The sequence below is a fragment of the Sturnus vulgaris genome, chromosome 4 (genome assembly GCF_052056855.1).
Source record: "Sturnus vulgaris isolate bStuVul1 chromosome 4, bStuVul1.hap1, whole genome shotgun sequence".
NCBI lineage: Eukaryota > Metazoa > Chordata > Aves > Passeriformes > Sturnidae > Sturnus > Sturnus vulgaris.
This window is the reverse complement of record NC_142246.1, coordinates 55,557,511-55,581,898: the sequence shown is the minus strand read 5'-3', so window position 1 is coordinate 55,581,898 and position 24,388 is coordinate 55,557,511. Positions and strand designations below refer to the sequence as shown.

Sequence of the window (24,388 nt, the reverse complement as noted above, 5' to 3'; positions counted from 1 at the left end):
CCAGTACAAATCTTTGGACCTGTGCCATGCAGTTTTTGGTTTCTCCTTCAAACACATCTGCCACTTCCTGGTGAGCCAATTCAAAATTTTTCCATTTGGTAGACTGTGGGGAGTAATTTCAGAGATGAAGCTCAGGCTCAAAATAAGAAGAAAAGAGTAAAGGAGGGAGCTGTGGTTTGCTAAAAGGATTAGTGAAGATATAGAGGTGAGGAAATCCTTTGAGACCTTGAGTAGGATCTATGCAGGATGGGAAGAAATATCTGTAGCAGCACTGTGGGTTTTATTGACCGTTCCTTACAAAGGCAATTGTGTGAAATAGTAAAGCATGATACAGTGGCACTGGAAGGGCATTTCTTAAAAAGAAAAAAAAAATTCCTTGTTTGAAAAGAAAGGAGAAGGTCAGAAGAGAATAATAAGGAATACAGAGTCAAATGTGGTCCCTCTCACACAATGGGCTGATGGAGGAAGACTGTCCACTGTAAGAAGCAGTGCTTGTGTTAGGTAATAGTTATGCTGCTTAAGGAGGTGCCTGAGGTCAGAGTTTGGACCTATGCTTTGTTCTCAAGCCTTGTCTTTAAGATGTGCTGTGTATGTGCAGGTATGAAGGCTGCTGTGAAGAGGCAGGAGATGAGCTGCTCTGTATGGTGGATGGGACAAGAGAGGCAGTTTTATATGGCAACAAGAGGAAATAATTCCTGGCTTCTGGCTAGTACTGCCCTGAACTTCTGCAGGGGCCTTGGAATATGAAACCTGAGGTCTTGCTCCACTCAGGTATGTTTAAGTGCATGTGTAAAGCTAAGTATGTAAATTAAGCCATTTGTTTTCATTGTGCAATTAATCTAAGAATGTTTATTATCTACAGCCTTTGAAGTCTTGGCATATACTGACATAGTTGCTGTTAAAATTAGGTATGTGTGTGTGGGTGGAAGGGCAAATGCTGAAATAGGAGAATATTGCTTTTCAGCAGCTGATTGGCATTATGGGCCAGCAGTGGCCAATATTATGCCAGTACTTAGTAAAAAAAAATTCCAAAACACTCACAACTACAAAACTTCAAAAACAGACTTATCATACCCATCAGTATCCAAAATATAAGTCTGATGTAGGAATGTTCTGCAAAGATGCACAGGAATTTATGTATTCACATCTCTAGCACTTGGAGTTTAGTTTTTCCCAAATGTGCCCACTCAATGCCAGAAAAACTGTTTTGGTTCCTTTTCTTGGAAAAGATATTTAAACAAAAAGCTTTTTTCTCTGTACTGAGATCACGTACAGCTGTACAGATGGTTTTGGTTTTGTTGTAGCACACTCTTACCTACATTACTATCTTCCTTTCTAAAATCTTCCTTCCTTTCCCCTGCTTTATTTATATTAACTCTTTGGTAACATGAATCTCAATTTTTTCTCTTAATAGTAAGTGTCTCCAGACAGTTTATCTTTGGATAAACCAACATTCATAGGCAGATCATAAAGTTTTCTTCCAGAGAAGTGTTGGAAATTTTGTACTGTTTAATGATGAAATGGGCTTTGTTTCTTTTTACATATTTTTTGGGCCAGAACAATTTTTTCTTTACAGTGGAGTGCTAAAATGAGCCAGTATCATCTGCTGACCCCCTTTCAAAACATAGGGCAGAAAACACTCTGCTATTCCTGTCAGTGAACCTGGCAAAGCTTCTTTACCTAAAACATGATTTCCATGAAGATCAATAGTCCTGATTATATGAATTCAAAAGGAGAAATGTCACAGTGTTTTCTGGCATGTCTCATGCTTGCTGGTTCTTACCATTAGAAATCTTGTCTTTTGATCTTAGTTTGCCCCCTTCAGCTTTGATTTTAACCATGAGTGTTCTTAATGCTTTGTATTTGAAACAAGAAAAAAAGAATTTGGTTGCTCAAATGGCATTTGCAGTCTTTCAACAAAAAGAGGCCATTCAGAGCCACTGAAAAGCAGCACTGAAGTGGTAACTAAGGTATGAACCCCAGTTCTACCTGCTTCCCCCAAGTTTTCACATAGGCTGGAAAGGACAGAAATCCATGGGAAGACTTTCAAAAGCAGAAGTAATAAGAGTTTTAAGTTGCTTTTGGTTATTCCCTTTGCCATTTTCAACCCTGGGTCTGAGAAGGGAGAAAGGGGAGGGTACCTGAGGAAAATGGGATGGGAGAGGCACAAAAATAAGACTGAGCACTCAAAAAGTGTTGGAATTGGCCCTCACAGCTAGACTATTTTCCCATGCATGTCTGAAGTCGATAGTAGAGTTGGTTACAGAAATACAGATACTTAGAGCTCAATTTTCAAAATCAGGTTTTTAATTCAGCAATTAAACACCTGCACACTGATTATTCAGAAAGCCTGTCAGCGCTTACCTCTTACAGTGGGTGTCAAGTGCCAATTTTAGGTCTAAGTGCAGATGTAGGTGCATGAACAGAGGGTTTCAAGATTGGAAACCAGGCTCTTAACAACAACAGGTTCATCTGCCTCTGACTTCTCTGCACTGAGCAGCAAAATCAGCTGAGCTTAAAGGACGAGAAGGCTGAGAATAAGGAGCACAATCCAGCTAATAGCTGCTGTTATGAAACTGTCAGAAGATGACTTGCTGCCTGACAAGGAGAGTGCTGTTCTGCAGAACAGGGCAGCAGGCTCTTCAGCTCCACATTTACGTTTCCTTGCTTTGCTTCCTTTCAGTTTCTGAGCTGGTTTTCAGTGCCTTGCCCTGCAGACTGAGCACATAATTTATTTAATATATTTAATGGAGTACAGCACCTTCTGAACCCAGAGAGACTGGCTGTTGTTTGACATCCTTCTCCCATGGGGCAGAGGTAGTGTGCTAAGGGGCACCAATGTACCCTACTTGCCACAGGGGTGAACAAAAAGCCTGAGTGCTGGAATCTGAGGAAACAGAGGAAAAGAGTGAAATGAAAGGCAGGATGCAAAATGAGACATTGAAGGCAGCAGGGCAAACACAGCTCCTGTCATCAGGTTTCTCCCTGATCTGGGCACAGATGGCCTATCATTCCTACCTTGCGCTTCAAAATCCCCTGGGAGCTGTGATCAAGTATTTTCTTTAAATCCAGGCTAACACGTTGATAGTGTGAGCCACATATATCACAGATTTGAGGTATGGATTTCTGCTTTGTTCAAAGGAAACCCAGAAAGAAAGGCAGCCTTGTCAGCCTTGTGCTAATATCTGCTGGGATATTTCTTGTGCGAAGGAAAGGTATCAGCTTCAGGTTGTGAGAGAGGGAGCTCCATTTCTGCACATTCCCAGTCAGAAGCTGACTGAGAAAAAGCAGCAATCTTTCCAGTGTGTAAGGCTCAGAGCAGGGACAAAACGCCATGAATATATTTGTGCAGGAGAAAAAAGAAAACCCTCCAAATGAAAGAGCTCAGGCTGGTATAAAGACCCTTGCAAATGCCAGTAAATGGTGATAGAGCCTTGCCTTAAATAGTTTAGCTCTTTGAAAACAAAAATCCCTTCTCAACCAGATCAGGACTTCTCATTGAGATGAACAAAAGGTTGAGGTGTGCACCCAAAAAGGCAAATTTACTGTGGTCTTGAAGGGGGTAGAGGAAGAGCTCTGTCAGTGCATTCTCAAAAGTAAAAGCGATGAGACCCCGACCCCTTGCTGCCTGTGAGTGGGAGAAGGATGGCAAGAGCTAGAGTTCTTCCCACTATCAAAGGAAGTGATGCTGCCTCCCAGATAAGTGTAGTAGGCTGAAGGGGCATTTTAGAAAGCTGCCTCAGTTAGCCGTGGCCTCAGGAGAGCTAGCTCAGTGGTGCTGTCACAGGAAGACAGGAATGTCATGAGGAAAATGCTGCTTGGGTGCCATGGGCAGCTGCAGCTCCTGCAGCATGGGGGCTGCACCTCTCCTAAGGATGGCAAAAGTGAAGGGTCCTCTAGGGTTAAGATTTAGAGCACTAATAGCTGATATTCATCAGTCTGACATCAACATTTATCAAAGTAATATCTAATCAGTCTAGACCAGAGTCAGCAGACCTTTGTTTTGTTTGCTCCTTTTCTCTTGCAGTGTGGGATAAATTAAACAGGAGGACTTCTTCTCCTTTGCTGTTCATTTGTTTATTCTTTCCTACCTCCTTGCCTGTTCTTTGCCTCTTTTTTGAGACTTGGCACTATCTGCTTGGAAGAAGAGTGTAAGAAATGGACAACAGCTGCCCAGAGCTGCTGAGGCCTCAAATCCTTTTCTCAGCAAATAAATGGGAACAACCACACCCATCTGGATTGGTGGAAAGAGAGAAATTATTATTATCAGTATCTTAGAAATGTCAAATGATGTTATCAATAGTGGAGGCCCAATGTGCCTGATGCTCCTGTGTATCTGGTGTGGGAACACTGCCTCTATTCAGAGAAAGCAGGAAAGCGTCAGAGAGGGGATGAATTATCTTACAATGAATCATTGCAGGATCAGAGCATTTGTTTTTATTTGCACTTGGGTTTCCTTTCTCCAAATTTCATAACTTATTCTAGAAAAGAGCACCACCTCCCTGTCTTGTGTCATGCTGGTATTTCTGAACCTTGAGTAGATGCCCTCTCATTTGAGGTTGTTGGTGCAACAAAGCTTTACTGATTTAGTTGCTGGGAATTAAAAAAAAAAAAAAAAAAAGCCCCCAGTTATTAGACTGCTTGTTAAATCCCACCATGGCTAAATAACATCTGGCTTTCTATAAATACAGCAAGCCCATCATTAACAGTGGGACTATTCACTGTTTACAGAGCTGCGTTTGAAAAGAAGCAAAATGCAAAGTATTTGCTGAAAACTGCACAGCATCTGTCTGCAATAGCCTTTTGATAAACCCTGTCTTACATTCCAGTCATCATATTCCTGTATTTGGATATCTTGTGTATGACTAGCAGTCTTTTTTTCCAGAGTCACAAGCAACATGAGGGTTTCTAAAGTGCACAGATACTTCTTGTGTTCAGAACAACCCTGGATCCCTGCTTCTATTTAGGTGTGTGCAGACAGTTCATCAGAACCAATCAGCCTTCTATCCAGGTAAAGCCCTTTGCTACATCAGGCAAAATAAACACAAGTTGTGTGTTACATTAGGGATTTCTTAGAAACATCTTAATTGTGACTACACTGCAAACCCCAGCCTCACAGCTGTGTGTTGAGAAAGCCAGAGGAAGTGTGCAGAAGTAAGGATCTCATCCTCTGAGCCTGAGCATCTCTGTAATCTACAGGACGTCTGATGCACAGTTAATCCACTGACACTGCAGACCCTCCAGGATCAGGCTGCCCAGACAGGCCATTGCAAATAGGTACATTAAGACAGACTACTTTGCACATGCTGAAAGTTAGGAAGCCTGGTTTCCACTGCCTTTTTCCTGTGCAGATATGCTGATGCTTAATAAAACTCATTAGACATTTCCCCAGGGGCTGAGGAGAGGGGAATTTTTCCCTACCTACAACCCAACTCTGTGACACACATGTAGGAGCTAAGTGTGTGTGAGAGATCCATCTGTTGTGCGTGGCTAAAAATTGCCAGAGAGGTTAAAAAAGTGACCCTTGAGTGGACAGGCAAGAGTGTGCACAGTGAGATCCCCTAATGATTCCTTTCAGGGAAAAATCAGACTGGAAGGGGATGTTTGCAGTCAATGATGGAAGTGCCTGGCACCGAAGCACTGGCCCTGTGTGGTGAATCCACACAGGTTTTTCTCTCAGTGGGGCTGCTGCATTAATGATATTTCCCAGCAGGATGCTCCAAGGAGGTGACACAGGAGGGCCAGAGCAATCATTTTTTGCTGTGAGAAAGGCCCAATAGCTGGCAAGGCTCTCAGCTGCTTTTGCAGAGGTACATTCACCCACATCAGGATGCGCAGGCTCCAGCACGTGGTGCAATTATGTGCAGAAAAATCTGTTTCCTTTTCATTGTGAATAGACACAGGCACGGATTCTTGCACCTTTTCCTGCCTGCTTCATGCTGCTCCTACCAGTCTGAGCCCTCTGCTGTAGTATTGGTGGCAAGAGTCTCCTGGGGAGGAAGCCTTTCTGAAGAATGTGTTGTTTCACAATGCACCAGAAAATGGATGGGTTTGAGCTCTGCTGTGCCCATTTGAGTTGGAATTTTAATTTTTTTGGTGTTACACTGCCATCCATGGCTTCTGAGTGTCTTCCATATGATAACAATTAACAATTCTAATTAGTAATTTTATGGAGTCTGTTAGATAAATATCCTTCAGGACTGTGCTGTAAGGCTGTAGTTTTCAGTCTCACAATGATAGTGCAAGGCACAAAATGCAAAATACCTCTTTTGTGCAAGCTGCTGGTGATGCATTTTCTGATGTTATGGACTGGACATTTAAGGGAACTGGAAAGAATACGAAGTGTTTCCTGGATGGTACTGTGGCACCATTCCCAGTCTATCCACATATGCACACCAATACACATAGCCCAAACATTTTTTAGGCTTTTAAGGAAAAGATGCTTAGAAAGATCTCCTCAGCAGAAATACAAACAAACAAAAGTTCTAAAGGAAAAATAACATAGGTTATAGCCATTCACGAAACCTGCACAATGGAACTCCTGAGTGCTGAACATTCATGGGGTGAGAGCTATAGGAAGATCCCATACATTGCTTTTTTTTGCCTGGGACACCTAGAGCAGTGGTGTAAAGAGAGTAACTACATCCTCCTGCTTTGTGTCAGCCCAACAAAAAAAGTGGAACCACTCTGAGTGACCCTGAGATTGGTTGACTTATTTTTTAACCTGTGCTTAGCTTTGGCTGCATGAGGAACCATGAGCCTGCTGAGAGCTGTGGTGGAGAATGTGACCACAACCCAAGATCCTGTATGCTGTGCTCTCCTCTAGCACTGTGTTCAAGAAGTCAAATGTGTGTGTGGGGGGGTGTTGTGGGGGGCTGAACACTTTGAAACTCAGGTCAGTAACAGTAAGTGCTATAGAATATGCACTATTTAAATATTGTCAGTAAACCAAGGAAAGCTGTCAGAAATCAATGTAACTTTTGATGTTCAAAACGGTAATGGTAGAGGTCATTGCAGCTTTATGCAATATAGAAGGAAGAGATATTTTAAATTAAACTGGAAATTGGTATATAGTGATAACAAACAGTAAGTGAAGATGTTTGTGATGAGGTACCTCAGCCTGTGGGACTGTGTATATGCAACACGTGAGCAAAATTTCTTGCTGAAACATTCATGTCGTGTGCCTAGCCTAGAGAGAAAGAGACCTGAAATCACCAAATTAGAAAAGGGGCAATGAAGAACAATCAGGACTTGGGATCTACTCTGCCATTATCTTTAAGTAAGGGAAGAATATAAGCAGAAGAGGAGTATTTAGGGCTCTAGGAGACTCCCACACCCCATCCATAGTCTGATCTTCAACCTAACAGAGCTTATGGAGACCTTGGTGTTAAGTATACCTTATGGTTCTTAGAAACCATTGAAGGATTTAAGTAGCTTGGGTCCCACCTGAAGAGAAAGATAGCCTGAGGCTGAGATGTAAAAGTGAACAGAGAGCCAAAGCCACAGCCCTAGGGCCGTCACCTCCACCAGTAAAAGCAGAGTGTTAAAATCAAAGGTGCAACACTCTCCTCTCCATGGGCTGACACTCAATGCCAGACAGAGTGAGCTCCCCAAAGCACCTGCCTGCAAATCCCCTGAAACCACAGCTGTGTTATTCCTTTCACAGAGATTGCTGGGACATTCTCAGCCCCAGCTCATTTAAATCTTTGGCTGAGGTATTAACACAGAGCAGGAGAGGGATGAAATAAAGTGTGCAGGGCCCAGAAATGCACACTGGGTCTCCTGCTGACTCCTAAGATGAAATCCCAATGTTGACAAGTTTACTGTGGCCAGTTGGGGTGTAAAAGTTGGACATGATTGCAGGGCAAGACAAAAACTTCCCTCTTCTTTTCTGAGAGTTTTCTCCCCTCCATAAACCTTGCTACTGCTGTGTCACCCTGCAAAGAGACTTAGCCACTCCGTGGGGACATGCATCTGCAAGCCCTTCTGGCTACATAATTTTCTACATATAACTAATCTGGGGTAAAAGTGACTTAAAGATGGACATTTTCCAGCTTAATAAATTTCTTTAAAGCAGAGAAGCCCAAAAACATAACCAGTATAGTAATATATTGCAGGAAATACTCTTTAGCTTTAATTTAAAATATTTTACTGCTGGCATAAGCGTTAGAATGGCTTTTAAGTGTATTTTATCTGGTCTTTCTATGATATACACTTTTAATTAGTCATAATCAATGGAAATTGGGAGAAGTGTGCACCACCATGTAAAACGAGAGTTGCATCCCTGACCTATGCCAGCCTTAGGGAGCAGATGACAGTGGATGGTAAATGCAGGCCTTGTAGTATGAAATAGCAAGTTAACTGATTATTAATTATTGCTGCTAATAAAATGCACCCTGAAATCGGTGCTTTACTGTGTTAATAAATTTTGAGTAGCTATTCTCTGTAAATATTATAGCCTTACCATGTTGAGATGTTTTCCAGCCATAAAAAAGGAGGCTGAACATGGCAGTGGTCCCACCCTAGAAGGAGGAGGGTTCTGTTCCCCACAATGAGTTCCCCTATTAAAGCCCATCTCCAGTGTTTCATTACTCACATAAATACTTTCTGCCATGCCAAGTTGGTACTAAACTGGTAGGACTGCACCACATTAAGGGTATATGGGCCCAAACTTCCAGAGAAAATACTTCATTTAAATTCAGGAGCCCTTGGACGTGGCCAAAACAGTGGGAGCCATCTAACCAAATACCAGCCATCTAATAGTACTCTACCCCATGGGCCTTTAGGCTCCCCACAGGATTGATGCATAGTTCATAGCACTTCTAAGAGCAGCTGGTGTACAGCCAGAGGTATGGTGTGTATCCACAGGGGCACAATTTGGGTTTGGACACAGATGGCTTTGTTTGGGTGTTTTTGTTTTGCTGTTACCACCAAAACTGCGTTACCCTCATTACTGGCTCATTCAAGTCCCTCTTTCCTTGCTTGCTGACATATTCTTTATCTGCAACAGCAGTCACAGGTCGTCTATCCATAGCAGTTTTCATACAATGGACAGACTCATTTTGGGCCAAGTACTGAGAAAAAAAATGGTTGAAGCAGCATGAGAAGGTATTTATGTTTTTTTCCCTACAGATCTGTGCCTCATGAAAGCCCCCTGATCCTCCTTCAGAAAACCAGAACCCTGGTAAGATATACTCTAGCTTAAACCACAAGCCTCTAGAGTGTGTGAATATGTATTTAAAACAGAATTTTGTAGGAAAATGAGCCATTATTCCATGTTGCCTCTGCAAAGAAAAAATGTGGGACCTCTGTTAGGCACTGTACAAACAAGGGATGGAGGGCAACGACTGAAATCGTGTGTGAGGGCATCTGTCCAACACCATGGAACAAGATACAGCAGAGATGCAGGGAAAATTCCACAGTGAGGGTAGAAGGGAGGAAAAGAGACTTGAATGAAACTCAGCGAAAAAAATATACCCTCTCCCATTTTCTTTTTCTTTTTTTCCTTAAACCTAAATCTACCTGGTATAGTGTTAAGCACTATTCCAAATGAGTGTTGTTATAAATAGGTCTCTGCAATGCAGCCTTCACATATGACTGTGTCAGCCTGCTGACAGCAAAGTGTGTCTCCATTTATAACCTCGCTTTCTTACCTTGGTTCGTCACCTTAATTTGCCACTGTTACCTGGGAGCTGACAGCTTCCAATTACATTTGCAATTCCGACAGGAAGCATCAGGGTCCGGGTTTTACAAGTTTGGTCTATTCTTTCCTGAACAAGTGTTCTCCCTGAAGTCCACTCAACAGCTTGTTTCTGAGATTGTCATCTTTTCCACAGAGGTGTTTTGAACTGTAGTGAAGTGTAACCTGTGTGGATCCAATGTAGCCCTCACTAAAAATGTTATACACCGTTACTGAAGATTCTAGGTGCTCTTTGAAAGTTTTTTGCATTTATACAAATAAAATGACCTTTAAATTTGGATCAAAGTTTTCTTTAGAAATTTCTGCAGGTATAAGCTGCTGAATTGCTCATTTAAAGTGGCTCAGTGAGTAACACACTGATGTGAAGACAGATTTGGAAAGAAGTCATGGAGAAATCAAGGCTGGTGGTGAGTGAGGTAAATTGGAGGAGAGTACAAGGGAGCTGCTGCTGCTCAGGAGGCAAGTACAAAGTTTAGTCTGCCCTTCTTCCCCTTGTCATCTCCTTTGATGTCCAGACACTGCAGGACTTGAGGAGAGCGACCAGGAAACCAGATCTTCCAGCTCCGTGTTCCCCGATTCAATCTTTCTGCGCTTTTAACCAGCTTCTGAATATGAATGAGTAAGGGAAGAAGAATGTCATTGACAGAGAGTGATTCCCCAAAGGGGCTGAGCACTGCAGGCTCTAGGGAAGCTGGTGAAGTATCTTGGAAGTGCTCTGGAGATAAAAGATGCCTCTGGGGAGAACATTTGTGGGACATCAAAGTTGATTTTTGTGGCTGAAGATGGATCTCAGACCTGATCCCCAGCTTTGCTGTTCTCTGATCACTGTCACCCTTTATGGCCCCAGGACATCAACCATGTAGGGTAGGTCCAAAGTAGGAGCTGCTGCATCTGAATGATTGATTTTTTTCTTTTTCAAAAAACTATGTAGAAGATTAAGCTAAAGGAGAGACCAAGGGACTCTTAGATGCTGGCAAGGACCATGTCAGACAAGCAGTCTGAAATTCATAGCCAGCTCAAAAGAGATCCTGCTAGTAGTGGAGATGAGAGAAATAGACCAAATTTTCCTTCCAAATATGTGACAGTGAGTAGAAATGAAGTCTCTTCCATGTTACTTCTCTCAGCTTCTGATGATGCCCGCTGACAACAGATGCACAGTTAGAAGGACGCAGTCCAGGAAGGGAAGCCGGTGCATCTGCCACCTCCTGGTTTGTGTCTTTCGTTCAAGCTGCAGCCATCCCTCTTCTTTCTATTTAGTGGCCTCTAACAGAGCACTGCCTCTCTACTCTGTGCAGGCAGGAGACAAAAGCAGCTCTGAAATAAATGCCTTCTCCTCAGAGAAGGGCTACTTGGGAGTGCCACTCTCATCCTGAAGTGAATGGAGAATCCTTGAATGGGGAGAAGTTGCACTGGCCATGTCAGGGACATCCTGGAGTTGCTGCTGAATCTTGCTTTTGTACCTTCATTTTCCCTCTTAGTAACAGGTATGAAAAATGACATCACCTTACATCCTTGTGTCAGAGGCCTTGACCCATTTTTCAGTACTTCTTTACAAGATTAAATAGAATCTCTTTGGGTACTTAAACAGGGACAAAGCACAGGAAATTGTATAGCTTTCTATCCTGCTGGGATCTGAAAGTAAATAAGATCTGCTTTTTAATCACAGGATCATATTTAAAACACAGTATAAAGGGCAATTCTCTCCTCTTTCCAAAGAAATTAATTTTGTGGTGTAGGAAATTGAGAAGGAAGCAGGAAGGGACTGGTGAGACTGTGGGGGCCAGAAGTCATATGCTCCAAGCAGCTCCCTAGTGTAGTTAATACAGTTTGATTAAAATTAATTTGTTTTTTTGTTACACTAGTTATCATAGAGGATTGCTCCCAGCTCTGAGAGCCAATCCTTCTGGGTGCAGGAGGAACTCCAGAAGCATTTCTCCAGTCCCATGAGCAGAGGGATCAGTTATTCCCAAGCAAGGTGGGCCAAGGCAGCAGTCACAGAGTAACTGCAGGATGGATTTCAGCATGGGCAGGATGATGTAAGCATGCCACAGGCCCACTGCCCTGGTGCAATCCCTGATGTCATGGGCACATGCTAGAAAGGACCCAAGACGCAGCTCTTCAGTGTGCAGGAAAGATTAGTCTGGTCTAATTTATCTCCAATATGAAATGCAAGAAGAGAAGTGAAGGTGCCTTCCTTGAGGCCTTGGGTCCCTAAGAGAGAAGAAAAGGCTCTGCAGAGGGTGGGACCAACCCACCTCTGTGTGCTGCTCCTGAGAGGAGCATTTTCCTCCATGGTGATGCTGGGGCTATTGCAAGCTGCTCCACACACACATCTGCTGTTTCCCATCTAAATATCATGCAGCATGGGTGAATAACAATCAGACACACCTGTGCCTGCATTTCACTTGTTCATTTTCCTGTTTATATGACGCTTTTTTGTGGGTCAAAACATACTAAAACCACTTAGTGGAAAGCTGGTCAGAGGTGTGTGGATGACTCACTAATAAAATTGCTGTGTACTTAGTACCTATCAGAAGAGCCCAAAGCACGTCCTGGATTTTGAGCCTGATTTTCTTTTCCCTTACACCAGTGCAAATCAGAAATGACCCCTATCAGTCATTGCCCACATATAGGCACACACATAAAGGCTAAGAGGAGGAAGAAAGTCCTTAAAGATGGATGGGGAGATTAAATGTATGTGAAATGCCCTAGACAGCTTGGGTCACCCTATTTGCAGTTGCACAGCGCCACAGGCTGCAAAAAATATGGAATAATGAGTGTACATCCTGGGACTTCCTGGGATATTGCTGCCTAGTACTTGAATCTGACTACATGTATGAGCTGGAAAAGAATTCACCAGTTTGGTGATAGGATGAGGGAGACAAGACAAGGAAAAAGCAAAGCAGTTTGTGTGGAGGGAGCAGAAACCATTTCTGAAGCAGAAACCCTCTCCAAGCCCCCGGAAGGAGCCCCATGGAAGACAATACCTTAAAGATAAAAAGTTGCCTAATACCAAGAAGTATTTTGCCCCCTCCTTGTAGAACCCTGTGTTATCTTTCTGTAATATTAGTGGTTCATTTTCCTCTTATATTATTGATTAGTTTCTCATCTAAAGTCCTTCATAGATTGGTTAGTTTTAGAATTCTCTTGGTAATTGGTGCAAAATGTAAAACCCTCAAAATAGATTAAAACTCCTTATAAACCCGAACCAGTGGATTTGCTAGACTGGATCCCTTCATAGAATAAACTTTATGGAACTTCCCTGTCTGCTTATCTCGATCTCTTATTTCTACTGGCTTCGGAGGCACTTTGCAAGCAAAATTCTATCTTGCAAACGTGCCTTGTTGCCGAGAACTGCTTGGGCAGTTTTGGGGTCTCACAGAGGCCCCCAACACTGGAGACAAGTTTGAAAACAAAATACCTTAAAAAAAAAATCTGTGTTATTTAGAGGGATGAGGTACGGGGGCTTTCTCTCGGAAGTTCTTGGAAGCTGCAAAATGCAACCAAATGTGCAGGACTGGGAGAGGTAAAACACCACAAGTGTGTGTGAAAGAACAGTTTCCTAAGGCACCTTTGGTCCTGCCCATACACAATAAATTGCTGTCCTTTCCAAGAAAGGCAGTGGGGGAGAGAGTGCAAACAGGGAGGGAGGAACACAGACCTTGCTGAAGGGATTTACTGTCTCCTTTGGAGGTGGGGACACAGTTCTGGGAAGCTTTTGTCATGATTTCTACACGTGCTTCCAACCATGTTGCGGAGCGTCCCATTGTGCCAAGGTGTTTGTGTAGTCTTAAAGTCCTTTATGAATCATGTCTGTGCTATGCAGGTTTTATGTTCTGAAGAGCTAAGAGATCTAACGAGAACTTTTCCTGTCTCTGGCATAGTGCAATTATTTATTGGAAGAGAAGCAGTCAGGTATGAAATGAATGAATTTCATAAGCAACTTCTTTTTAACATGTTCTTTCAGTTCTTTTTCCCTTGAGACTTCCCACCATCCTGAGCCTGCTTTCCCCACTTGATCTGTTGTGAGGATTGATTTCCAAAGAAAAAAATAGCATTTTGAAAGACTTTTCTGAAATCATAACTGACTGGCAGGGAGACAATTTAATAGGGGGAGATGAAACTGGGACACTGGAGATAAGAAGTTAATAGGGGATTTAGTCATATACACAAAACAGCACTAGACAGGTGGATGTAAAACAGCTCTTTGATTTCCTGCAGAGTTTGCTGTAGTGAACAACACGTTCTCTGAACGTCAGCAAGGATACCTCTGTGACCACCTCAAATGTAAGTGGCCAATGTCTTGTGGGTTGTAGATAGCTGGAGCTGGAGAGAAATGATGCTTGTATATTCATGCCACACAATTGTAGAGAACCCCACCATGTTGAAGCCCACAAGATCAGTGTCAGAGGAAGATAAAAGATATAAAACGTGTAATTATTTCACAGCAGAATTTTAGAATTGTTACCCTGCTGTCTTCTTTTTAAAGTACTGCTGGAAATATACTTTTTGATGATGTTTTTTGAGGGCACCATCAGTTTTATTGCAAGTGTCTGCAAGCACAACAGTAAGCATAATTAAAGCACAGTGTTGCATGTTTTAAACAACAGCAATAAGGAAGCAAAATATATGCAGAATTAAAAAGTGGAATCGAGCACCTCTAAATCCCTTGTGTTTGCACAGAGAAAAAGTCTAGCTTTTCACTAGTCTGCAGAGATTTGTTATGGTTCCTTCTCTTGGATGGCTTGGAAATGGCAGGAACTATTCCAGGATATCCCAGAACTCCCATGGTCCCAGACAATTGCTCCAGGAATTCAACATCATTAAAACACAGCAGTGCATTCTTTGTAGACTCATTGCTGCAAGCAGCAGAGGGAAGTGGGAGTGTTGGCTGAAGGACCCATAATATGGGTCTTAGGACACAAGGCACAAACCAAATCCAGGACTTCAGGATAAAAAAAAAAGTAGAGCAAGTTGGGAGGTAGGCATTCAAATCTGTAAATTAATAGGAATTACTGCCTGACAGTAGATGACTCTTTAATGTCCAAATTCACCCAGTTATTTAGGTGTCTAACTCACATCAGTTTAAAAATACTTGATGGCCTACCCTTTTATCTCTTTTTTTGGGTTTAGTCTTTTTTTGCATGAATTTCTCACCTGCGCATGGAAGGAGTAATAGCTTTCCTTTCCTTTACAGGGTGATGTGAGGATAAATATCAAAAGCTGTTAGGCTTGGTTAGGGCACTGGAAAGGACAGAGCAAGCTCACTGCACATCAACAAGTATGTGAGCTATCAAACTGGCTTTAGGGCAGAGCTGTAAGTATCTAATCTGTGTGCAAGATGAGGAAAATAATTTGGATCAAGTTACTGTTCATCCGCTGTTCACAGCTCAACCCAAATATTAAAGTATGAACTCAAATATGAGGTAGATACTGTTAATTTTTTTTTTCCTTCGAGGTTAATATTTCCCCTGTGGTTTCTCCTCACAGAACTGACCTTACTGGCTCAGTGCCATTACATGCCAGTTTACAGGTACCATCAAAATGCAAAACTCATGAAAGTGTACATTGCAGCTGGTTTTCACCTCTGACAGCCAAACCAAGCACAAAATCAGTTCAGACTTGCCCCACGTGTGTCACTGACATGCTTCTACAGGTGCCACCACCAATCTAATTAGAAAAACTTTCCAGTTTTCCTTTGCCTCCCTCATGGCTATATAGAGAAGAGGCACCAGCAGAAGCCTTCAGCTGTTACAAGCACTGCTTTGGCAGCTCCAGTTGTTTTCAATACCCATTGATTAGAGCTTCTCTTCTGCTGAGGCCAGGCACACACGTCTTTCTTCACCCTGCACCCAGGGCTGGGCTCTGCTACAGCCCTCAGAGAACCTGGGCGGGTCAGTGCTCAGCACAGTGAACGTGGGAGAGACTATGATGGAATTTTCCTACATTGCAATATACTTTTGCAGGTATGTTCTTTTTCTTGGGAATTAGAGGTTGGTGGGGTTTTTTTGAGTACTTTCACAGGTTCTGAGTGTTTCTGGTTTTTTTTCAAAGTATGATACATTGGCTTCTGTTAAGGTTGTTTTATTGGCATCACTGGACCTTTGAATCAGGTATGACAAATTCCCCATGATGCAAAACCAAGTTTCACTGGGATAGGGAATAAGATTATATTTAGTACTCTAGGCTTTGCATCTCTTTCTCAACTAGATTTATTTCACTGACCTCTGCACAGCTGCTCTTGATGCTTTCCCCTGTAGAAAGAGAATTACTTTTTCCCTCGAGATTTGCAATTCCTAAGAGATTCAGAAGCTAACTGGAAATTTTCAATATCAATTACACCTTTACTGCTGAAATACAGCTGCCTGTGAATAGTCATGGGTTTTTTACTGCTAATAGGAAAAGAATCTCTCACAGTTGTTAATTAACACTGCTCCAGATTTATCATTATTTCAACAGGATAGCCTCGGGATGGATTTAACCCCTTGCTCTTCTGAAAGCAGTTTAAATGACTTAGTCCTTTTCAAGAGCATACAATGAATTGTTGACTGGGATGTTCCAAAGGATGGGACTACTGGTGAAAGCTGCTGCCCTGATGCCACTGAAATCCAGTAGGGTTTTGGTGTGTCTTGTCCCAAGATTTGGGTATGGCTCTTCCCTGAGGTCAGACTCTGATTATTGCAGTAATGGGCAGCAATTACCATGCTCACAGTAAGTTGCAGAGGTCTATCATCAGAGAGTCCTGATTGCCCAGAGCAAGAATGAATTGCATTTCTTGACCCATTAGTGATCTCTAATTTTATGCAAAGTATTGCTGCTTAATTTGCTTATTGAGGTTAATATTGAAAAGCGTTGCTTATACTGGATGCTTTTCCTCTTATCATTTGCAATTAACAATGGTGCAGTAAGGAGAAATGAAAGATCAATGAAGCCTCTCTTATCTTTTAGTATCCACCTTGTGAGGTGAATTTCTATTCTCTTAGAAGATATTGGTGTTGGGTCCATTCTGAAGATGGATGTTTTTGAGACTGCTTGGCAACTTTCCACCACTTGCATGTCAGACTTGATCACTAATTCCTGCCTCTGTCAAAGGTTAATAGAGGACTGCTATGTGTGTAATCATGCCTCGCTGAGGAAAGGGGTCAAATAGGTTTATAGGGATGAATCTCTATTGATTGCCAGGAGTATTTAAAATAATTGGACTCAAGCAATCAGATTAGCTAATTATGATTATGAGATAGGTGTATATGGGGTAATGTACATGCTTGGTATAGATTGCAACTGATCAAGCTTCGTTTGTCTTAACATGCTGAATTTTCACTCATTTCCTTATTAAAGCTGAGACTAATTAGAATAAGTTTTAGGTATCGGTACATAAAATTGACTAGAAATTAATAAAATAATATTTATCTCCAGAGAATAAATACGGAAGAGGGCCTTCACTTATAAATGAGGGAATAAACTGGGTGTTACAAGCATTAATGAGGCCAGCCTATGACAAAGAGAATGCAGGTGTCTCTCAGACATACCCACAGAATGAGCATCATTCTCCTGTCCTTGTAACAATTTGCCAGAGGGTGAAAGAAAACCCAAAAAAACACAAACGAAAACAAATCATGGGAATTATGAACCTAAGTCAGAGGAGCACAGTGCAAAAATAGCTTTACCATTCAGAGGGTGGAGAACTGCACTCATATCCACCAGAGGCACCCTTTAAAAACCTACCTCCCCCTTAAGGGATTCCCACGTGTTTCTGCAGTCTTTTGGGAATGCTACAAGTGTAGACAGGAGGTAGGAAGACCCAAAGCTTAGGGGTCCTGCTAGCCAGGGGGCTGCTTTTACACTGTAGGAAGGAAACTCAAATATATGATTCCAAAATGTTGATGTCAAAGAGTGATAATTCAGACAACCCAAAATGTGTTATTTTTGAAACTTTGCCCTGTTTTCCTGATTCCAGGAGGAAACAACTCGCTGTTTTAAACATGAGCTATTCATGAATTCAAATTTCAATATAAAACTGTGCTGTTGCTGCTGGGAGACGTTCAGGGTTACAGTGCTGAGGAAGCAAGCAAAACCCTCTTGCTCTGCCTTCACAAGCAACATAGAAAGTCTTCTTTCTAAGGCTTTCAGGCAAGCAGTCGAGTTATTAACAAATCTGTTTCTTTTTTAATTGTCCTTAAAGATTTCAAGTTCCCCCTACTTTACAGATTACACAGGGACGCATTTACATTTGTACACTTCTGATAAGCTGCAGCCACTGCTGTGTAATACAAAATGAACATATGCCTGTGCCATAACCCAAGACATCACAAACTGGAAAACCTTCTCAGTTAGTTAAAGGATAAGGCAAACTCTGAGGCATTTGGAAAAATGTTTTAATCCAAATCAAAAGTCCAGTGACCTTTGACCTGTCTTGAAAAGTGGAAGAATGGTCCTACAGGGTGAGACAAGGTCCACCTGCCCCACTATCCCAATTTAAAAGGAAGTGGGAGAAGATGAAGAACCAGACTTGAATACAGTGGTGTCTTCCCAGCTAGTACTGTAAGAGTTAAGACCAAAAGCCAGAAGTTCTTCAGGTTAAATAGCCAAAATTTGACGGTAGTCAGTGCTATATTAAAAAAAGCTGGGTTGTTGTCATGGATATAGCAAGGATCTACTTTCATTAATGAGTGAAGTTTACTCTAAAACAAAAAATAAAAGAAAGATAGGTAAAGCTCACAAACCTGGCTGAGAGCCAGGCTCCAAGTTCATTGCTATCAAAATAAAGACACTGTGAAGCAAAGTGGACTTTTGAGTCAGGAAAGGGGAAGAACAAGCTTGCCCTTGTATTTTTAAATTGGCATTACCATAATCAGTCCCGCTAGTATAATTTGGAGGTGAAGAGTTCACTTTTTCCTGCCATCCCAGCACTTTTTTTTGTACTCCAGACCACAGAGTTAATTGTTGCATGCCATCCTTTCAAATGCACGGCTCATCAAAAGCAACTGTGGCAACCACCGGCTGCCAGCACGGGTGGGATATTCTGTGTCAGATACTGAAAAAGTTAAGGCTGTTGACATCTTAACATTATTAATTAGGTTCTAAAACCCTTGTAGGTCACTATGCTGGAAAGCATAGGTGGAAAGTTTCTATATCTATTCATCATGGTTATTTCAGAATTCAGAAAGTTATTTTCACAGATAGGAACACTTTAAGTGAAATTTTTCATGCTGCAATAACTGGGATATCTGTGAAAATATCTCAACAATGCCCAGAATTTCTTCAAGCACAGCTCCAATTATCATCAGCCCCATGCTTGTCCACAGAAACAATTGTAAAAGATACAACAGAATAGGGAAAAATCACACCTTAAAATTTTTAATTCTCCTTTCTGTGGCTTGCAAAATGTTTTGCCAACATTTGCAAACTACCCTCTTCACGTAGTAAAGTTTTAAGTGCTGTTTTGACAGGTGGATGAATAAATTAGAGAGGGATCTTCCCATTCTATGGCAGATCCTCCTTATTCCTTTTCAACCTTGCTGGCCATGTGTTGCTGGGAAGAGCTGAAAATCTCCACTGGTAATTTTTCAGTGAAAGCAGTTTTCTTGCCCAAGATCTCAGGGTTTTTGTCAGGGGGGCAAAGCAGCCCCAACACCATCCTTGTGTTGTCTTTGGAGCTAATGAGGGAGAGAGGCTGGAGAGTTACAGGGCTCAGGTTCACCCGGTCAGCCACAGGCGCCTGGCAGTGCCCTGTTCAGCCTGCAGTGCCTGCACAAAGGCAGCCCTGGGGGACAAGGTGAGCTGAGCACAAACTGGCCCCTGCAGGACCCTCACTGAAGAGCCTGCTGGCATGTGACCTGGGGCTGTGCTGAAGGGGACACCTGGCTGCCAGGCCAGGCGAGCTGAAGCTTTGCTGTAGTGCTGTGGTTCTCTCTGTGTGCAGAGATGCCTCTGGCAAGCTCCTGTGGCTTGGGTTGGCAAGGCAAGAAGTGTTTTTTTGATTCAGCAAGACCCCTCTACTCCTTCCACGGAGTGGCTCATCAGGGAAGCATAGGGCTAAATGGCCATTGAACCGAGTAAGACTATGACACATTTTCCTATGATTTATATTAAGAGAGTAGTGATTTAAAATCATGCCATGGCCACTTGTTTCATTCCTTCAGGGCCGGTCAAAGGTATATTCTCCAGAAGCCAATTTTCCTAGGAAAAGCTACTCTTGCCTAAGGACAATCTCAGCTGAAGTTACTATGTCACACATTTGAGGGAATTTTAAGCAAAAGACTATGGAAAGCAGGGGAAGAGTGGGAACTTCATGAATTTTTAAGAAAAAAAAAAGAAAAAATATCTCTCTTCTTTTTCTCTCTGAAAAAAAAAAGGTTTTAAAAAGGAAAAAAGATGAAATTTCTTCTGAAAGCTGTCCCATCAAAAGGCTTTGGTTCCTCTGAAACACCCACGGTGCTTTAATATGGGTGTGTGTTACCCCTCATCCCTAGTGCTGATGCTCGTAGCACTCATTGTAGGGCAGGACCTCTGCCTGCCCAGTGCTGCTCAAAAGCAGAATAAAAGGATAGTCTCTACTGCAAGGAGTTTGAATCCCACACTCTCATTCTTAATCTTTCTTGGTATTTTGAGTCCTGCAGCAGATTTTGTGACACGGGTACTGTCAGCTTGCTGCAGTTGAGAGGTCTCTGCAGCAGGCAGGCTTTCCTTCACAATGCTCTATTAATTGCTATTATGTTTTGCTTTCTGGTTGTGGCATGTCAGTAATCTGCTACTTACAAATGTCTGCTCCCTAGGGAGAAAATAAATCACATGTATTTTTTGGAACCAATCCTGCTTCAATACTTAGGAAATACGTTTGGTAATAATATTGGCTGTAATCCTCCTGAGAGAAATTAATTATAAACATGTAGCAATGCAATCAGGAAGCTGCTCTTGCTGTGACATTGAGCAAAGAACACCAAAGCAAGCAGAAACGTTGGACTGAATTAAAACCAAAGCGTGTCGTGTTCCCATGGGTCAGATGGGATACAACTCTGTGCTCAGGAGCTCCTGGTGCAGGGAAAGGGGATCTGGTTTGGACAAAATAAGGAATTATAGCATAATGTTGTTATAGCATGAGTGCTGGTGCAAAGGCAGAGACTGCTTCTGGAAAGGTGGTGGATGCTGGTCTTGAGTTAGGATGCAGATGTGTGCCTGAGTGCCTGTGCCTGCTCTTGGGGAAAAATTCCTGTGTGTAATGAGTGACAGCAAAACACCTCGAGGGTTAAAATAGTGTCATCATCAATACTGTGTTATTGCACTGCCTCTTCTGTATAGCTGTCTCTTTGCCCCTCTGTTCCCATTCATCCCTGGAACCTCACAGATCTCCATCCATTCCTACCATCTTCTCTTTGCCTCTCTCCTCAAGCTTTCCCCACCAGGTAGTTGAAGGGCTGAGTTTTTGTCTTGCCTTCTCTATTGCATTCCTCACTCAGCCTTTCCCAGCACAGTAATACCAATTTATTCACCAATAAAACACAGATGAATGTGATTTTCTTGAAGCAATTTCTTATGAGGGCAAAGAAAAAAAAATCTGCTTTTATCTTCGTTTCTTTATTTTGTTTGGATTTTTTTATTAGCAGCAGGACCTGTTCAGGTGCCTGGAATACAAGAAGTCTGTCCATATATATTGGATTAATGAGAAAAGCATGAAGGAAGTGGTTAAAAGTACAGGAGAAATCCCTGCAGATTATCCCATGGCACATATTCACTCTACCCCCAGTCACCCAAGCCCAAGGTATAGATCTCAGTGTAAAACTGTTTAACTTATCACAGAGACATTTTATAGCCTGAGAAAATGAGAGATACAAGAGTCATTTGAAAGTGTGGAGGGGGGAAATCAAAGCAGCAGCTCTGTGGTAGAGTGGTTTGTTCACCCTGGAGAACCCCTGCTGCCCAGTGGGGCAAGGCTGGGGGGATGGCAGCTCCAGAAGGCTTTGGCTCTACTCCTACATAGCTGTAAATATTTTCTGAGCTCACCAAACCTCTTTGAAACGGCTGTAATGTTCACCTTCAGGTAGTTACTGCAATTGGCCTAAGTTGCTTTCTGCAACATATAAGCCCTCAAAAGCTTCCAATTCTGTTTTTAGCAGTGACCAGGTCATTTTTATAGAGGCTGTCCAGCCATTTTTGCCCTCAGTCTTTATGCAGGTCTTCTTTGTCTCCTTTCTCTTTCACCTCTGGGCAATTACATCTGTTATTTTAAAATAACTTTTTTGAGATCTGAAGCATTTAGGAGAAAAAAAAAAAGTTCAAAGAGAAGCAAAGAACACCAGAATCAAGATATTGCCGCTGTTTTTGAAGAAATGACAACATTGCCATTTTTTCTCTTTACTTCTGAGAGATTAAAACTGAAAGCACTGATGATGCAAAGACTTGCCTGCATTTAACTTTCTTAAGTAGTCACATCAACATAATTTGGATTGCTTCCACTCAGTGTATTTGTGTTGCTTTTAAATAGATCATTGTCCTTTAGAAAAATGATCCTATCTTGCATAGTTCAGTTTTCCAGCTATCTGTTTAGGAGGTCCCATTTTTCCTTTGAAATATATTGTGAAATGAAAATTCAAGGCTGAAATCCTTCAAGAAATGTAATTTGCTATGGTTGAATGGCCGGCTGCTAATAAGATGACTCCTTTCATGTCTGAGGTCACTAACTTGGTAACATATGCCATCCCTGATCTCCAGAAAGTGCCTAAAGACAGTAATGAGTAGTGCTCCTCAGAGGCTGGAGAAAAAAACCAAGATCTGTGTTGAAGGCACAGGAGTACTAAATTTGACCTTGGTGTTGCAAGGTGCTAGTCTTCACCTTTTAAATTAGTGGAGTCCATGGATTACCAGGTCTCCCTGAAGGTCTGACATTGTCTGCTCTTTTCCATTTAAAAAGGCCTGGATACAAAGAAATCCTCTACATGGCTGCACCCTCCTTTGCTTCAGCTCCAAGTAATAGCAGAGGCCTGAAGGCCACCAGGCAGGCTGGGTTGCTGGGCTGACAGGCATCTGGCACACAAACAGGGAGGCAATGCTGCCAGAAGGGAGAACCAGAATATGCCAGGATGCTGGTGGGTTCATTATTATTAGTTTTGTATCCCCATGAGCCTGCTTCCCATGAATACTGGATAAAGCCCGAGAAGGTCACTACAGCTTGTTTATTCTCCATATGGCACTTCTGCATGTCCCTGCTCTGTGTGTGTGTGCATAGGATTTTTATCCTTTAGCCTATGGCACTCATCCAGATCCCCCTTTTTTCCCTTACCTGATTAATTCATGGGCAGGGGAATAAAAGGACAAGCTCTTTATTATTCATCACAGGTGAAAAGCTGTATGTACTCTGAGCAAACCTGAGGGGAAGCTTTCCTATGTTTTGTGTTTGTGTGTGTATCCATCATTATGGAAGCCAATTACCCAGGAATGGGTCTCTGAACACCCTGGACGGACTGTTTACACTTCAGTGGGTTTTGCCAGTTTAGGCACATGAGTTGAGTTAGGCTGGCAACCCCCTCAGGGGGAAGTAATCTTATTCAGCAGGGAGTCACTAGCCAGTACAGATTAAAGAGGTTGCCTGGATGGAGTGTGTTAAGCTTGCAAAGTGAGTTTTGCAGGGATAATTGCCTCTGTGTTCGCTTTTGGCTGGAAAAAACTGGCTGTGCTCAAGTTTCTTATTTCTCTGTGCCATGCAAACCAAGCCGAGATAGCTTTACTGAAGTGTGCATGAGGAGAAACAGCTCTGGGCTGTGGTCTGGGGAGGACAAAAGCCGGGGACTTGGGACGAGGCAGCCTACAGAGGTTGCTGGTCTTGGTGCAAAGTGGGCAGAAAGAGCCATGCCCCTGCAGTGCCCTTGCTCCAGCCAAGGGTGTGGTGAAGCAGTTATTGTCCTTGTGAGATGGATTTGTGTTGCCAGTGATGGGATAGCACAGCTCCTCCTCTGACAGCACTTGTGGGTTTCACAGGCTTAGAGGAGGGGCCCTAGGCTGGGATTTTGCAGCCTTGCTCAGTCTTTGGCCCTGGCTTGACAGCCCTTTATATACATTAAGTAATTTCCGTTACTGATAAGAAAAAATGTTTTGGTATTCCTAATATAAGTGAGGAAACTGAGATAGTGTGATGATTCACACCAGAAAAATGAGTCACTCTTCTGTTGTTAAAAATTCCCTGTCTTTGATGCAGCTGCAACACAAACTTAATGGAAACCATTTCAGTATTTCCTTGTCCTATCAGAGATGAACATCATGAAGACCTCTGGAATACGAAGTCCTGACACATATCAAATGTTCCCTGGTTTCTCATGATGCCAACCTTGTTCTTTGTCTCCTTTTGGTTACTTGCACAGGGTAATGAAGGCAAAAAGTCTTTTCTGCTGTCTTGGGCGATGTGATCCAGAGTTGATCAAGTGGCTGATGCTTACCTAGGCTGGCTGGTAAATTTGTCTGTGTTAAAAATTAGGAACAGGCTTATGTACTTTAGCTTAGAGGAGAGTAGGTGAGAGCCTTCCTCTTTAAACCGGGTGTAACTACATCTGCATCTCTTCTAAAAGTTTTGGCACATGGTTTCTGGAGAAACATGGTGCTTGGCACACTGCAGTGGGCATGCAAGAAATGTCATTGCAACCAATACCCACTACTGCCGTGAGTGACACTGGAAGGTACAGAGATGAGAGAAACCATTTT

General features: G+C 42.5%; 1 long non-coding RNA gene across 1 annotated transcript in view; it reads left to right on the top strand.

The window, feature by feature from the left end:
- Positions 1–611: 611 nt before the first annotated feature.
- LOC148224033 (uncharacterized) overlaps positions 612–24,388 on the top strand; it is a 240,951-nt gene continuing 217,174 nt past the window's right edge. The window contains exon 1 of the long non-coding RNA XR_015803572.1: positions 612–771. This is a non-coding gene — a long non-coding RNA (uncharacterized LOC148224033). The remainder of the gene's footprint in view (positions 772–24,388) is intronic.